Consider the following 17,745-nt stretch of genomic DNA (forward strand, 5'->3'; position numbering starts at 1 on the left):
GTGTGTGTGTGTGTGTGTGTGTGTGTAAAGGAAGGTGGGGAGGGGTCTCCTTTTCATTAATCCAGTGGTGGCCGGAGGGGGTGGGTTACTAGGAGGACGCCACCAGTCCTCCTTATTCACACTTTGAATGATTGTTGCAGCTATCTGAGGTGAGGCATTTTGCCCCCAAAATGCCTCTTTGTCCTGTCTGTTAGCAAAGTACCTCATGATGAAACTCTCAGAAAGTGGTCACTGGATGGAAACCTACAAATGATTTGACGGTTTATTTTGTTCAAGGTGATTGGACAGTAGGATGGATTAGTGGTTGGTCTCTAGTTTGAGCCCCAGTTTGRATGCATGTTCTCYTTGTGCTTCTGTGGGTTTTCTCCAGGTACTCCGGTTTCCTCTCTGAAACCAAAAACATGCATTTTCAACACAGACCCAGGCCTCCCTTGCAAAGGAGATCTTTGATCTCAATGTGATGTGCCTGGTCAAATAAATAAACTAAAGGAAGCTGCTTCAGCTAAGTGGCACTATTGAGGCCCAACTTGGTGTGGTAGTCCAAACACTACCTGAACAGATCGATTTTTAAAACTTTGCCATCAAATACTAACTCTGTTTGCAAATTATCATGTGAGCCATTAAATAAATTTCAATAAAATTTCTCAAAAAAAAGATGGATAGCTGACTAATTTTTAGAGGCAACCCATGGCCACAGCAGCTGATCCAACAYGGCACGGCTTCAACTTACTCAAAATGGCAGATAATGAGGTCAAGTTTGTGTGATTGTAGCTGAAATACATCCTTACATACTCCGAACATTACATTTTGTCATGAAAGGGGATGGGCGATATGCATTCCTTCAAAGAATGCTAGACTTTTAATTATTTTTGGACTTTGAACAAATCAGCTCAAACATAAACCTCATCTTTTAATATCAGTTTAGTGGGCTTTTTTCACCATGTCTTGGTGACATTGAGAATAAGTCTTTAAAATGTGTTACATGTCAGACCGTGGACTTTACATGATCGCCGTCTGTCCCATTGTCGTGATTTTCTCTCTTGGACGGCTGCTAAATGTGTGTCTGTAAGAGAAACGTCAGCATCAGGTCCAGTGCATGCAGATGAATGAAATCCCCTCCATTACTATGCCTCACAGCTCCCTCCTTCGTGTGTGTGTCTGTGTGTGCAGTCCACCTAATTACACTCATTGTGTTGACTTAAGCAGTATAGGGTCACCCCTGAGGCCCATTCGCCTGCCTTATTGAGGAGTGATGGCCTGAATTACACCATGCTTAGAAGTGGGAGACGGCTTTCAGCTTACGCGYCATGTTCACCTCCAAACCATCATTTACTGGTTTTATTACCACACGCTGAAGAGCGGCAATGGCATACTGGAATGTTTTTACCTTTTTTTACCTTTTCATAAAATATCTCGCAGACCTGAGCACTGAGTAACATTTGCACTGTGTCTCAATTCAGGGGTTGCAGCCCATGTAGACTGCAGCTCAAGTAGGCCACACCCTACGTGGGCCGTAGGCCGCCAATGTAGACTGCATAAAACGGCTGTGAAATGAGACCGTCTAGTCTATGGATGACGTATGTTTGCATGACCATGCACTGTCCTGTTACCATATCATGCCTTCAGTTGGAACATGTATTCACAGGTCTTTTCACAAGAGGTGTAACTTGATTTGATTTGATTTATTTATTTAACAGGAAAAGATTATTAATAATCAAGCCTGACTCAGCATTATTGCTGTTTTACAGCAGTTTCCTGTTCTGCAGCACATAAAACACTCAGAAATACAGCATCACAATCACATCATTATACACCATAGACACAAAGACAAACAAGCATACCAAATTTCAGGAAGGCAGCATTTGCAAAATAGGACGTCTAAATATGAGCACAACAAAAAGTGTCCAGCAGATGGCAGACAAGATTMTTCTTAAAGGGCTGTAGTTTTGAAATGGACTTTATGTTTTGAGGAATGTCATTCCATGCTTTAGTATAAACATAGAAGAAAGACCTCTGTCGTAACAGTTTTTAAAAGTTGGTAATATCAGTTGTCCTTTTGTAATAGATGTAGTTGAATTCCCACTTCCGGAATTTGATTTGGGCAGCAATGCACAGAGAGTTCCATAATTGGCACCTTGGAAGATCTGAAAATAYAAATTAATACCACTATACAAAACATAATTCTGAAATGTCAAGGCATCAGAAAATGAAAGAACTGTACAGTGATGAGTCCAACCAGGAAGTTTTTTATGAATTTTGTAGGCCCTGTTGTAGAGCCTAACTATGGGTTCTAAGATTTCATTTGTTGTAAGAGACCAAACAGGTAAACAGTACGACATGGTTGAGAGTATAATGGCATGAAGATAGATATTTGAAACAGAAGATGTCAGATTGGATCTAATTTTTGAATAAACGTATAATTTCTGTTTCAACTTAGTGGTTAAGACTTATACATGATCACGATAAGTCAAATGAGAATCCAAACTTCCAACTTCCAAAAATGCAACACATATTTATGTGTTGAATTTTTAGAAGAAGGAACAAAACATTCATAATTTGGGTTTACCTCCAATATCAGTATTTGTAATTGCATTTTATTTAACATTTCATTGAAGCAAAAAGTTTTGTCAGCTAAGTTGCTAAACGTACATTTAAAAAGAAAAGATTTGGTCTGTGATGAATTTCCAAACTTTGCCATAAAAAAAAAAAAATCAAAGTCCGCCGTCTTTGTTTTTTCTGTTAAGTTTGCCGACGACGTAATCAGTCCTGGGTTCTTGTCGGCCACGTAGAATACTCAGATGCAGCCTACATTTTGTCAGCCACATGAGTAGGCACCATGGAATTGGAACAGCCTACTGCAGTTACATAAGCAGCAGAAAAATGTGCCCTACATGGGCTGCAACCWCTGAATTGAGACGTAGGCTGTGTCCAAATTCCGGGGTCGCATCCTTCAAAGGATCTGACCTACTCGGTCTAGGTGGGCCGGGTCTTTTGTTGACCGCAAAGACTGGAAAAAATTGGATGTGAATTTGGACGGCCTTCCAGCCCTTAGAAGCAAATATAGAAGCAATTTTAGATCAAAAGTAGCAAAATATTAATATATTAATGTTATTAATATTAGAAATGAACAAAATTAGCTCAGAGACTAAACTTGAACTTGTCATATACGAGCTTGATTTCTGACAAGAATATTAAAAACACATCTATGCAAATAACAAAAGCATTAACATCACAACCGCCTTAAACTTTAAATTTTTATACCGCCAGATTTTTATTTAAAATCATACTCCTTTCTCTCACTACATCCTCCATTACAAGCAAAACAAAAAGAATCTCTGGTCAACCTGCAATGCATCTTGGGATAGGGTGGTCGATTAGGATCCACYGGACCCATCCCTCAAATCGGAGAAAACAGAGGACGATATTGGAGGAGTCTTCAGATTGGGACAGCCTTCAGTTGAAGTGACACAAACGGCTGATAAATGTGGCCTGTGAAAGACGCAGTCCCTAAATTTGGACACAGCTACAACCTTGGTGTCAACCGATTCAAGATGGCTGCCACAGCCAACTGACCCAAAAAAAAACCACAAAAATGACAAGTCAGTTTTATAAATTCTGAACTAAAACTTGGTGTGGTAGTATTTGAGCGCTTTTCACAAATTGTACATACTTCAAGTGCTATTTCACACTTTGCTTAAAACTTTGGAGCCAGCACTGTTTTTTCTGTTAGCAACACAACTCATGACCTACTTGACAGATTTTAATCAAACTTTTAGAAACTAATCATTTGGTGTACCCCTTACGTACAACTCAGTCAGTTTTACAAATATAGAAATAAAATTTGACGTGGTATTAGTTTGGAGCTTTTTTGTGACTCGTACAGCTATATCTCAACGTAAAGTGATCATAGTCTAAAGCTCGGGGGTAAAGCGGGCGATCTGCATTCCTTCATGGATTGTTAAGCCTGACGTGTGTGAGGTTCACTCCTCCCACCATGAGTGCATTTCTCACGCTTAAATCTTCAAACCTTCCTAATTTTCTGTGAATCCTGGGCAGCTATGTTCGCAGCCTGCCCACGCACACGTTCAACAGGAGCTTCTTTTCCCACAAACTTCGACGTTTTCTTCTTTTTCTGCATTTCTCGCCGGAGGTTTTTCAGCATTCTCCCTTTGTATGTGTTAAAAACCTCCGAGCGTGTCGGACTCCGAACCATCTGTGGCCGAGCACTTTTAAGAAAAGCCTTTCTGTTCTGCTGAGGGTGACAGAGCAGTCAGAAAACAATTCCTGCTGCTTGATGCACCCAAGGCGACAGAACTCGAGCGCTCGCCTCCTCCTCCCTCCCTCCTCCCCTCCTCATCTCATCCTGCCTCCATCCCATCGTCATCATCATCCCTCACTGCCTTCAGCTTACAGAGATGGAAAAATACGCTCCCGCCGCTTCTCTTCCTGCACACCTGCACTGAGGTCTCGGCGCTCTCTCTGTCGTCTTGTCGAGCAGAAAAGCTGAAGTGTCTGGAATAAATTTTGCAACATGTTAGCATACACAAGACTAGAATATGTCTATGTGCAATCTAAGAATTTAGAACGAATGAACTATAGGCAGTGTTKGCTTTCAAATGTCAAAAATGGTGTATAAAGGAGTGATCTTTAGATTTACTTAATATTAGTGAATCTATAGTTGTGTCAAGTTGCAATAGCTGTGCATATGTGTGATCTTTTAAACCCCTTCACAGCTTTGAACAAGCAGCTTTATTGCCTCATACACATTCAGGTGGGGGGGGGGGCTTTCAGATTTAACTTATTAATCAAGCTGTGGTTTCTCATGCATTTTGMGATATTTGTGCTAAAAGTGCACAGATTGACGTAAAAAGCCCTCRTAAGTGGAGATAGATAAACGAATAAAATGGTTCAACCTGTCACAAGCTGACTCTCTGAGCAGGCTAAAAGCATGATAGTTAGTACATTATTTTATTCACAAATGTAAAAACATTTAGGTGATAGTTAAAAAGCATTTTTTTTCATGCAGTCTTTTCTCTTGCTGTAATGTAATRGCTTTAACGTTTCTTCCTGATACATTTCTAAAAATCTGACTGACTTTGATTCAGTTTGAAAGAGAATTAGCAGCAAAACTAAATTACATCAGTGTCACTTGAAGTCTGTGGTGGTTTTAGGCCCCCCTCAAAGGACATATCCCAATGACACAGACTAAGACCTTTGCCAGATTTAAAGCAAAAAGGTGGCAGCTTTAAGAAAGATTAGTCATTTCTCTATGACTAAAGTGGCAAAATATGCAGAATGATTATGATACAATACATTGCTCTTGGAAACCAAAATTGAAGCAAAAATGTTATCCAACCCATTAATGCTTGGAATATAAGTTGGAGATGACTCTTAGTTGCTGCCTCACCAATTTTAACTCCGTATCAGGCTGTTACAGCCATTTTGTGTTTGATAAGGTTAGGTTGTCTGTGGCAGCCACTTTGAATTGGCTTCATAAAATGATCAGTTGTTGTTGCACATCCAATAATCATTTTCTGATAGATTTATTAAAATATGTCCTGTTGCTCATGAGATATTATGCTAACAGACAAAGTTGACCACAACAATTAATGACACAATATGACGCAATGAACTTCTGCAATCTATTAGCGCTAAGAGCTTGTGTTGAAGATGACTCTCTGCTACCACCACACCAAATCTTACCTGAATATCTGTGAAAAKGGCTGAYCTGTAGCTATGTTTGTGTTTGCWGAAGYTGRTTAGCTGTGGCAGTCACATTAAATTAAACTGATTCACAAATCGAATGAGTTGTACATGTACTTCCAGTGGTTACTCACTGAAAGTTTTGTTAAAATCCATTTAGTGGTTCACGAGATATTTTGCTAACAGACCGACAAATGTCTACAAACATGCATTATTGCCCACCTTTCGGGGCACTGGTTAATAATCATTCATCCTTAGTTGAATAAAAGTGAAGCATGAACCAATCGTTTACAGTTAAGCTGCTTAACTAATGGTACGGTACTGATGAGAAGATGATGTCAGAGGCAGGTTCTTAGTTTTTGGGTGAAAACGAGAAGTGATGAATCAACATCAGAAAAACAGTCTTTTGATTGCTTTTCACTGATTGTTTGGAATTGTGGGTTGTCCCRAATTCCTTCACGATGAGTAAATTTCTTTTGAAACCCAAACATTACCAGAAGTGCAGCTGAATTTCTCAGACAGGCCACRAGCCAATCAGAAACTGAGAACAAAACAGCTTTTTTCTGTTCACTTGGAACTACTTCTTTTCTTGTTCTTTCTCAAATGAACACTCTCCTACACTCAGATAATTCCTGCCCAGTGCACATCCATCTTTTCTCACATTATCATTCCCACACACTCATTTATATTACCATACAAACCCAATCATAGACCTMCCCTCATGCACTCCTCAGTTGTCTGCAGACACTTGAGATTTTACCAGACGTTTTGCCAATTTGATTAATTTTCTCATGCAATCATTCTCTACTTAAAAAAAGTAATTCCGCTGCAGAGAGGAGAGGGAGCAGCTTGGAGTATGTCGGTTACTGTCTGTGTCTTTTGGTTGCAAAAAGGTGGAGGAATATGATGTGAGCATCTCAGATCTGTAGGTGGCGGGGTGGCTGATTGGTCAGTCAGCCGGACAGATGTGAGCCGGCCTGGGCTGCTGGGAGCACGGGGCTTCCAACTGACCTGCCACCCAGTGTTAGTGCCACACGGGTGTGTGAGCCACAGGGTTCAAGACAGAAAGTCTCACTGAATGATAAGAAATGCCCTCAGTTATTTATCCCCTTTGGTAGAAAAATATGACAAAAAAAAGCCAACCTTGAAAATAAAAGCTTAATTAGAAAAGTAAAATCACCCACTGCTGATGGAGGAATGTGATAATAATTTGCCCGTGTCTGTGTAAGTGTGTGTGTTAGTGGACTGATTTTAAGGAAACTTATAGAAAGTAATTAGATGCTCAGTTGATTACTTTTTGGAGTGAACCCAATTCAAGATGGCCGCTACAGCTAATGAGCTTTAGCCAACATRAAAGTTACTACAACTCAGTCAGTTTTACAAACACTGAGCTAAAATTTGACGTAGTAGTAGCTGAGAGTCATTCAGGACACATACTCTGAACGCTAACAGACTTAGCAGGATTGCACATTATTGCAGGAGTTCACATGATGTGATTTACAATCAGATGATCTTAGTTTAAATCTCTTGCATGAAACGCGGTGGGTGTTTAAGAATTTCTTCAAAAATAAAAAGTTAGGGCCATAATTTTACGATTCCTGTGTCACATGTCCAGATGTAGATTCTCCTCCCTCATGTTGAGTGCMCTGGAAGTTTATTATCCGCTGTCTCACTGTGCAGGCTCTGCGTGCTGATTGCTCGCCATAAGAGCAGGGGCGCTGTAATTCATAATTATTGATTCATGCCTCAGCAGGATTCCAGCATAATGTCCCGGCTCACAACTGCTGTAGATACAGCAGGCGGCACAGTAAATAAAGTCCAGAAAAAAAAGGCAGTGATTTGCATAGTTATGCTGTTATTTTCTCCACGTTGCCCATTTACGAAGCGCTCATAATGCAACTCTGTGAAAAAATCTGCTGGCTCTGAGCATCGCTGCTCTGTTGTTTCATGTAAAGCTCCACATGCTCTGCTTCTGCTCCCAGCAGGCAAGCTGAGACATTCGCTCTCGTCTGCAAAGCGATCCCACCAGTGTTTGGTCAGGTAGGCTGATGAGAAGGATGGACACAAAGTCAAACAAAGCAGTTTAAAATGCTGCATGGTTTTACCTAACCAGCGAAGCTTCAACAATTACAACACATCCTTTCTCCGAAGGGGGAAAAAAATACATTCAGAAAATAAAACAAATATATGACCTAACTTGGTATGCTTCTAAAGAACAAGATGCCTATTGTGTCATTTATGTTTACTCATACTTATTTAAACCAGATGACTGTAAGAATATGTGGGAACAGTGAAAACATAGTTTTGGACTTACATAATCTTGTGTTGAAAAATTATAGAGTTGTAGTCGTTTTGGTGAAACCTTGAAAACAATATCATGTTCAATCTTGTGATTTCCCGAGGTGTCATGCTTAGAATATGTGCTGCAGATGACTCTCAGCTGGAGTTGAAGTTGTAGAACATATGTCAAACTCAAGGCTCGTGGGCCAAATATGGCCCACTGCAGCATTTTAAGTGACCCACRAGAGCTTCAAAGACATATTAGTGTCCTTAAATAAGCTGCTTTAAAGTCAGCGTTGACCATTAATTACATCTCCCTGTGTGTCGATTATTTTACCTGTGAAATGATGGCGTCCCACTAATAGACGAAGGTGCACAGGATTCGAGAGTAGCCAGCAGCTACCAGCCGGTGAGATTTTTCATGTAAAATCTYAATTTAGCTGCATTTTCATTWGCTACTTTTGCTGTGGSCTAGTTATAAGTGGGRATTTCCCACTTTAAGTTTAAACTGGAATGCCCATCCAGTGGGAACTTCCTGTTGGACAGTGGGAGAGTTCAGAAATCAAGACGGCAGCTRCTCACCACAGGTCAACAGTGAATAAGACACCCTTACTTTTACTTTCAATAGTATTTCTGCATCRTTTATTTTCCATTTAGGCAGTCGAAAACATAGTACTTTTCACTGTTTGTAAGAGGTTAAAACACTGTTTCTATGCAGGAAATATCATGTTGAGCTCTGTTACTGTTTGTTAGCGGTCCTCAGGAATGAGACGTTTTCTTTTTTAAACATAAAACATCAAATTTGAGGGCCATTATAATGCTCCTGTGGCCCTCAGTGAAAATGAGTTTGACACCCTTGTTTTAGATTTTGCTAGCTTTGTTTACTTAAATTTGTCCATCGGTTTGTGGCCACATGCACGCAGATACGAGCAAAACCATTACCCTCCACCTTCGCCTTTGAGAGAAAGCCTTTCACAAGGACACGAGGCCATGTTTTCTCCCATCTCCTGGAAATGAGTTATCTGTGATGACATCTGTGTTGTTTTCTGCTGGGTAGTGTGCAAAATCAATATTTTAGAGAAGACAAATTCTTTTTTTTTTTGGTTACATTGGCCTAAGGAAATTTGACCTGCCCTGCCCTTTTTACTTTGCCTGGGAATATATGACACTGCATACACGCCACTCACAGTTTCTGCTGCTTACTGCTGACACGCTTTGCTCCTTTTTCAGAGCATCCTCAAAAAAATAAAAAATAAAAAGTCTCACAGCTGCAGCTCAGCAAGAGGTAAATATATTTTGTTATTCATGCTTCAACCATGAGTTTGTCACACGTTGCGGGGTGGAGAAGGATTTTTACAAAAAAGAAAAAAATAAGATTAATTTGTACAATCACAGCGAACCTTAGGGATCTCATTAGCAGGGATTGGATTCTCCTCTCAGCTGCACTTCTTTATGTTTTTTGACACAACAATTTGTACATTATATAAAAAAAAACCTGCACGCTCTTTAAGAGACAGAAACATGTCATCAAACCACTTGTAATGCTCTGCTGCAGGGTGTCAAACCTGCACCTTGCAGGCTGCAGGTGTGCGTTTCTGCAGACATTGCTTTACACCTCCACTGGCAAACTTTGCATCAATCTGTCAAGATGCCACAAATTCAGAGCAACAACTCCTGCCAGCCACAAGCAAACACTCACACAGTTAGTCATTGGCCTATTGAGCCAACGTGAAAATCATTTAATGCAATAAAGATGGATTGTTGGACTGCAATGCTTCTGTGGGCAAATATCTCAGCAGGAAGTACATCCCCAACGCCAAAAGAGTTGGGCCGCTGTGTGAAATGTAAATAACTGAATGCAATGATTTGCAAATCTTGGAAAGCCGTGTTTTACTCACAGTGGAACATAGTAAAGAAATTTTGATTAATCTGTCCTCAGAACAGTTTTCTCTTTTGCCTCAGTCCATTTTAAATTGGTTTTGGCTCAACAAATATGGCAACATTTCTGCATGGTGTTTACATTTGGCTTCTTTGCATGATAGACGATAGCACAGTGAACTGTGTTTACAGACTATGATCTGTGGAAGTGTTCCTGATCCCATGTAGTGATGTCCAGAACAGAATTAGACCTTTTTTTAATGCTGTTAACCCTGAACCATCTTCTTTCCCACATAGACAGGTGTGGGCCAGATCTGGGCCAGACACATTTTGCTTAGATTTCTCAACATTTTTAATCTTTTGATCAAATTATGAGCTGTAAATGATGGGATATTCAAAGTCTTCACAGGTTTTTTTTTGGGGAATATTGTTCTAAAACTGTTGCACTGTGTTGGTGTAGATTTTCAGTATAGTAGGAGACAACTGGACTTCTCTTAACTCTTAAAAATATTTCACCTCTCAGTTATTTAGATGAGTGGTGAATTGGCAATTGTTTCACTATTTTTATACATTTTTTGCAGTCTGGTGAACCYCTGCCCATCTTTACTTCTGAGAGATTCAGCCTCTTGAAAATGTTCTTTTTATCTCTAGTCATTTTACTTGCTGCCAAATGAACTAATTAGCTGCAAAATGCTCTTACAGCTGTTTTCTATTTATATCATCTACTTTTACAGCCTTTTTGTTGCCACTTGCCTGTCTCTATTTTAGATCCGTTTTTTTCTATAAAAACAGTAAAAATTGTGCATTTACTTAGTTTAAACTGACATGATTTTGATGTTCCACTGTGATTAAAATGTGGATTTGTTAAATTTACAAATAATTACATTCTGTTTTTAGAACTTTGGAAATAAATATAGTTGTTGTAACCAGATAATTATCAAAAAAATAGCTCCAATATACTAGCTCGCCATTAATGATCTAAAACAGTCAAGTTCTTCTATTCAGTGTGTCGGTATAAACAGTGTGCAGTCAGCTGCATGCTTTGCATCACAATTGTACCATTCTTTTTTTTTTTTTTTTTTGTCTCTTCCTGTTAGAGAGGCTGATGGTGGAAGCGTTGCACGCGCCGGTGGATGGGTTCACCTTTGCAACACTTATCTGCTCATCGATTCCTCTGACAGTCACGCAGCCTCTGCACTCAAAGATGACAGTATTTATTTATATTTATTAACAGACCTCTGCTCTGCAGTACTTGTCCCACCTGTCTCACTGCCTCAGGCTGGAGATAATAAGAAAACGTTCTCCTGAAAGAATCCATCTCAGCCTGCAGCCATCACAAGTCAGGTGATCCTTCATTTGCATGTGTCTGTTAGCAAAATATCTCTTGAACCAGTGGACAGATTTTAAGGAAGCTCTTAAAATGCAATCATTAGACTAAACCCAATTAAAGATGGCTGCCACAACCAAGCAACTACAGAGGACACACAAATTGGAATAATTTGGTCAATTTTAAAGATATTGGGCTCAAATTTGGTGTGGTAGTAGCTGAAAGTAATAACCACAACATACACTGGCTACTATATTGTGAAAAATCATTGTTTAAAACTTTGGCATTAACTGTTGTAGTCAATGCAGATTGCCTGTTAGCAAAATATGTCACAACCTACAGAACGTGTTTTATTGAAACTCTCAGAAACTAGTCATGTGGCGCACATGTTTCTGACAGATTTTGAGCTCAAATTTGTTTCAGCTGAGAATCATGCCAAACACATAATCTGTGGGCTAATAGAGTTTTAGTTTAGAACTCTGGCAAAGTTGCAGGCAACATGCATTCCTTCAATCAATGCCAGGCCTCTAGTTGTGAATGAAAGTGGCTGTGTGGGTACAGTGAAAGTTAGAGGAAGAATGAAGGGTGGAGTTTAGGGCTCAGGGGATAACGGCAAGACAGAGCCTGTATTGATTGTTTTAGTAAGAGAATCCTCGAGCTTTTAGTGGTGCTGCTTAATAAGAGGGGCCTGTGGAAAGAGACGATGGCATCATCTGAACTCCACTCGAGAGGCTGCCTCTCGCTGTAAAGACCAGCTCACAACCAAATCAAAACAAAAACAAGAAGAAGGTCAATCTGTTGAAGGTTCAGGTTTGGGGAATTTGGAAATTTCTCATTAAACAGTAACTCATGTCAAACACACTTTCTCCATTAAAGGCCCATTATTCCTTGAAGGCAGGGGTGGGCAATCATGGTCCTCGAGTGCTGCTGTCCTGCATGTTTTACTTGTTTCCCTGCTCCAGAACACCTGATTGAGTGATTTAATTCCCTTCTCAAGTTCTGCAGAAGCTTGGTAATCACCTGTTCATTCAAATCAGATGTGTCGGAGCAGAGAAACCTCTAAAACAGGCAGGATAGCAGCCATTGAAGAGCAGGATTGCCCATCACTGCCTGAAGGTTTGCATATTGCCCACTGTCGTTGTGCACGTTTTAATCAAACTGGTCTTGCAGTTCATGAGACATTCTGCAAAAAAATGAACAAAATGTCATTATTGTTTACCCGCTTCTTCCATTCAGGATCACAGGTGTCCCTGGTGCTCATATCTAACAGTCACAGTGCGAGGGGCAGGGTGCACCCTGGACAGGTCTCCAGTCTATCGCAGGGACACACGTAGAGACAAACGAGGCAACCATTCATGCTTTCACTCACATCTAGGGACAGTTTAGTTGTCAATTAGCCTAACAGTCATGTTTTTGGTCCGTGGGAGGAAACCGGAGTCCCCGGAGAAAACCCACACATGCACGGAGAGAACATACAATCTCTACCCAGAAAGGTCCCCTGCCAGTATTCGATCCGACAACCTTGGCGGTGGTTAGTGTAAAGGTCATTTGCTCAAATCAGGTTTTTAAAAAAACGAAGGGATGTGTTTTAAAAGCAGTTGTTCCTGGTCTAAACGTTGAAACCCACGCTCACACGTTTGTGATATTTCCCGTTCCAAATCAAACGGAGCCACTTCCATGTCACGCAGCAGTGTTGCATCTTGCAGCTGGTTCGTGCGCACGCTGTGGTTTGTTTGCACTGACATCGTCTTGTTTTTGCTGCATGCATCCCGTCCGTCTATCTCGGTGTTGAGACGAGCTCATGCGGCTTCAGAGAAACGCTGAGCTATTTTAGGAGGCAGCAGATTGCAGTTGAGCGAGGAAGCAAAAGTGACACAAGTGGCGTTGAGTTTCTCTCTGTGTCTGGAAAGCCAAAAAATTGTCTTTTAGTTCCATGCTTCCTCCCCCGACACCTTGCAGATTGCACGTAGCCACAATCAGATAGCGAGGTGAGCTTACGGAAGCAAGCCCCGTATCAAAGCTTGACGCTAAGCAGTCGTTTTAGTGGCAAATTACAGGACTGGAGTCACTATGTTGAAATCATTTCATTTATTGTGTAACTGGAACAAAATGTGTGTGTTTCTGTTGCCACGGTGACATCTTAACACATAGATGATTACATTCGAAGGCTGCTTTGAAGAACAAAAAAAAGGCATTTTGAATGAGTACATTATTGAGCAAAACACCGGGACTATTTTGGGCTGGATATGATTATTTCATTTTATTTTTTGTGTGTTCACCTCTACATGAAAGACAGTTGAGGTCCCAGTTGGTTTCTGATTTTTTTCCCTTGTCTTCACACTTTTATTCTTTTCTTTTTCATGCGCTAACATAAACCCATTGCTACTATTTTTGCAAACAGCCATCGTCTGATGGCACATTAGCTGATGCACATTAATAGTGGGTCTGCAACCACATGCAGCTTTTTAACTTGTCTTGTTGGCTTTTCGCAGATTTGACCAAAAATGATTAAAAAATATATACATTTATATTTTTAATGACAATAAAAAAGCTATAGTTTTAGCAGTTTTATTGTCCCATCTTATGTCAATAAACAGTCTCTGACAGAAAAATGCTAAAATTAAAAGAAGCAAATGCTGCTAAGTTTGTGCTATAGTTCATTAGCATGTTAGCCATTTCATTCATTTAATTTCCTGCCATATAGTGCAGTCCTTCTCTGAAGTCCACCAGAAGATTCAACATTTTTAACACATTTGAGGTAAAAGAAAATATAATCTACAAAAAAAAACATGGCAAGTCTTTCTTATAAGACAAGAAAATAAGTAAAGGCTTACTTTTGATTTAAAAAATACAAAAGGAAGGAAAAAAGCTTTAATAAAATGCATTGCTTTGGTTACTGTAAAGTAAGAAATTTCAATTAAATATTCAACACACTGACAAAATTTTTGTTTGTTCTAATAATTTATCATAATGCCAGGAAATACTTTTTTTTCTTTATTAGACTGGTTTTTTTTTTACGAACATAGAAAGGACTAATATAGGCCTCCATATATCAGTGTTCAAATGTTATTTAAAGGAGGTATGAAATAAAAGTAATCTTTTCCATCTTTATAAGAGTTTTTATTGTCCCAACATGTAAAAGCATAAATGACAACAATTCATTACAAATCTTCATTCCATCCAACAAACACACTGAGTTTTCTTATCTTTATTGCTCTGTTGAATGGAAAGTTTGCAGACCCCCCGCCCTGCAATGTAAGAACCAGAGTAGGTTTATGTGTAAATGCACTGTTCAGTGTGTTTTTTCCATGTGTTTGCACTCGTTTAATGAAAACACCTGCCACCACCCACCAGTCACTCGTCTGATCAATACCTAGCTGGGTCTGTCAGCGTGGTGTCTGTCGTGAAATCTTTGCTAACCCARTTAACTGAACTAACTCAATTAACAGAACCCCTGAACTGTATTAACTTGACTCAAATTGGCAGACACATAAATCTCCCTGGAATTCAAAAAACTGCGAGGTGAGCAGGCCAGACATGCTCTGAGATTGTTTCATTAACTTCCTCCGCAGTAACGCCTGTAAAATATCACAGCGATGCGGCGTTCAGGTCGGTTTTATTTCTCTGTTGTGATAAAGGACGGGGCTGCTCGGGATTATTTGTTCAGCATTGTGTCGATGTGTAAAACAAGCCAGTGTGCTGAATGTTCATGATGTCAAAAGAAGCATTTGAAAACCATTTGATTTGGATGCTTGCAGCAGCCGTGGAGTATTAAAGCGGTGAGGTGTTGTTTAGTTATACCAATTTCTAAACAAGTAGTTATACTGTCACTTAGAAACAAGAGTGAAGGACTTTTCTTTTCAAAAACCCAGAATTGCAGTCTAAAGAAGTTACACACACAGGCAGTGGCATAAAAGTCATTTTTTTTAGTGATGTAGTTTTGTGTTGGTAGAGAAACAAGAGGCTTTTATTAAAATAATTTGTCAAGTTGTCATGGAAATACAGTATTTGTGATAAACAGTTCATCTGTTTGCTCATTGTTAGGGCGATATAAGCCTGKTAATAGTTTAAAGAAATAGTTCACATCTATGAGGTTCTGTGGAAATGTTATGAATAATTATTATCTTACCTGTTTTAGATAGTTTTAAACAACTTCAGTTTGGAAAATTTTAGTACAACTACTACTGGACTGATGAACTAATGGCTAGTTTGAGTGGGTTTAAGACCAAAGTAGTAATCTGCTCTTTTCAAACAATTCCAAACTCCACAATTGTCCTCACAAACATTTTAAAATATTCCTGCTAATAGTGCTGCAGGCTGCACCAGAATTGCTACAACTAGCTGCGTCTGCCATTATTAGTACTTATAAGTAAATAAACATAATGCAGAATGGATGTGAATAAGTTTATAAAATAAAGTCATTAGCTTCTCAGTGTGACCAGAGTTCACTCAAAAAGTTATCTACAAGAAAAAATATATATTAAACTTTCATAACCTTTTCACAGCACTCCCCTTCAAAAGCCTATAAACTATTGCTYTAATAATCCACAAAACCTTACAGACTCAGAGTGTGGGCTGTGCACACATACAGTAAATACACTTTATACAAAGAAGGGGAGCCTGTTTCTCCATCTGCATGTGGTGCGTAAACTCTCATTCTCAGTATCAAATGACTTCTAGTGGAACCACACCTTTGAACTTTATGCGCTGTCATTATGACAGGTGGAGGATGGTGGTTTGTTTCCACCTCTTCCGCTCAGAACAAAAAATTGCAGCAAAAGTGAAAGAGCAACAACCGGTGAAAAATTCCATCACTTGGCTGATTTGACCCCAGGGTGTCTTTATGACTCGGTTACCAACATTCACTTGTGTCTGCGATCAGATCAAACCATGTTGTGTACGGTATATTTAAATAAATTAATCGTTGGATAGACTTTTATTTGGTTTTAGATGTTTAAATTAAAACTGGAGCAGTATTTGTTCATAAAAGTTCAGCATCAATATCTTTTATTTCCATTGTAGGTCTAGGTAACGGATACAGAGGTGACACAAAAGAAGTGGGCCCGGAGGGGCAAAGCCAACCCCTAAAATAATTGGTGGCCCCCTGCTGGTCCAACTTGGGAATACAGTCTTATACTTCTGAGTCCCATGCTTTTATTTTATGAACAATTTTAATTGGGATTAGTAGAACTTTATAAATGTTAAAAACAAACATTGTTTTTGAACAATTAGGAGTTAATTTGGACATATGCAAAATCCAATTTTTAAGCTGTTAAATACATTTTGTTGTGTACTTGGAGTCTCTAGGAGTGCAGAAATTTGGAATTTRGTTTCTCCCAATTCAGTGTAGATATMTTTATTTTCTGTTTAGTTCATCTTTTTYAGCCCWTGCAGTTTTCTCTATTTTCTATKATGTTTTCTRAACTAAGTCATCACAAAATATGCGACAGAACTGCCAAAAGTATGTGACCTTACAACTACATTTTTGTCATTTTCATTCTCTGGGTCAGACTCTGGCTCCAACATGCAAGGCTGGATGAACAGGTCTTCCCTTGATGACGTCTTTTAATTCTGGAAAAAAATATTTGTGACTAGATTAGATTTATTTATTAATAAACACAATATATTAAGTAGCAGTCAAAATGGGTTTAAGGCTAAAACTTCTACATCAATGGCTCTCATGGACTTAATTGAACAAATAACAACAGCTGTTGACCAAAAACAGTATTGTGTTAGTGTTTTTGTTGATTTAAAGAAAGCCTTTGACACCAGTGACCACACCATTCTTCTTGAAAAGTTAAATAAATATGGTGTAAGAGGTCCAGCACTACAGTGGATATCTAGTTATCTGGAAAACAGGAAACAGTTTGTRCAGGTAAATAAGATCTAAACTCTGCAACATTACATGTGGAGTTCCTCAGGGTTCTGTACTTTGACCAAAGTTATTTCTTTTATATCTGAATGATTTAGTAAATGTGTATGGGCTTCTTAAATGTGGATTATTTGCAGATGATACTACATTTTTATGTTTAGGAAAAAATATAGAATGAATGATGGGGATGATGCAAACAGAATTTGTTAACTTGGTTTAAACTAAATAAATTATCATTAAATTTGAATAAAGCTAATTATATGATATTCAGTAATAGAAACAGAGATATTGATTTTCCTTTTCCAGTTGATTATGTTGAGATATGTAGAGTCAATGAGGTGAAGTTTTTGGGTGTTATCATTGATGAAAAGCTGACATGGAAATCCCACATAAATCACTTAAGAACAAAAATAGCCAAATCCATTGTAGTATTGTAGTAAGGGACTTATTTAATGACAAAGCTTTGTTTATGTTATACAGTATAATGCAATAATTTTTCCACATTTGATTTACTGTATTGAAGTCTGGGGGAAAGCATGTAAAACAATCATAATTCCCATCTTTATTTTACAGAAAAGAGCCGTAAGATTTATCACCAGTAGACTATTATTGTTTCAATTTGTTTATTTTTGAAAAAGGGGCAGATATCAATAATAATTTTTTTCTTCTTTCTGCTACCTTTCAT

At 38.9% G+C, this 17,745-nt stretch overlaps 1 protein-coding gene across 2 annotated transcripts in view; it reads left to right on the forward strand.

Annotated features, from left to right (window-relative positions):
* The window catches only part of LOC106523440 (uncharacterized), a 55,702-nt gene that overhangs the window by 902 nt on the left and 37,055 nt on the right, over positions 1–17,745 (forward strand). The window lies entirely within an intron of this gene.

The sequence above is a fragment of the Austrofundulus limnaeus genome, unplaced genomic scaffold (genome assembly GCF_001266775.1).
Source record: "Austrofundulus limnaeus strain Quisiro unplaced genomic scaffold, Austrofundulus_limnaeus-1.0 Scaffold3, whole genome shotgun sequence".
In the NCBI taxonomy this organism is placed as follows: Eukaryota; Metazoa; Chordata; class Actinopteri; order Cyprinodontiformes; family Rivulidae; genus Austrofundulus; species Austrofundulus limnaeus.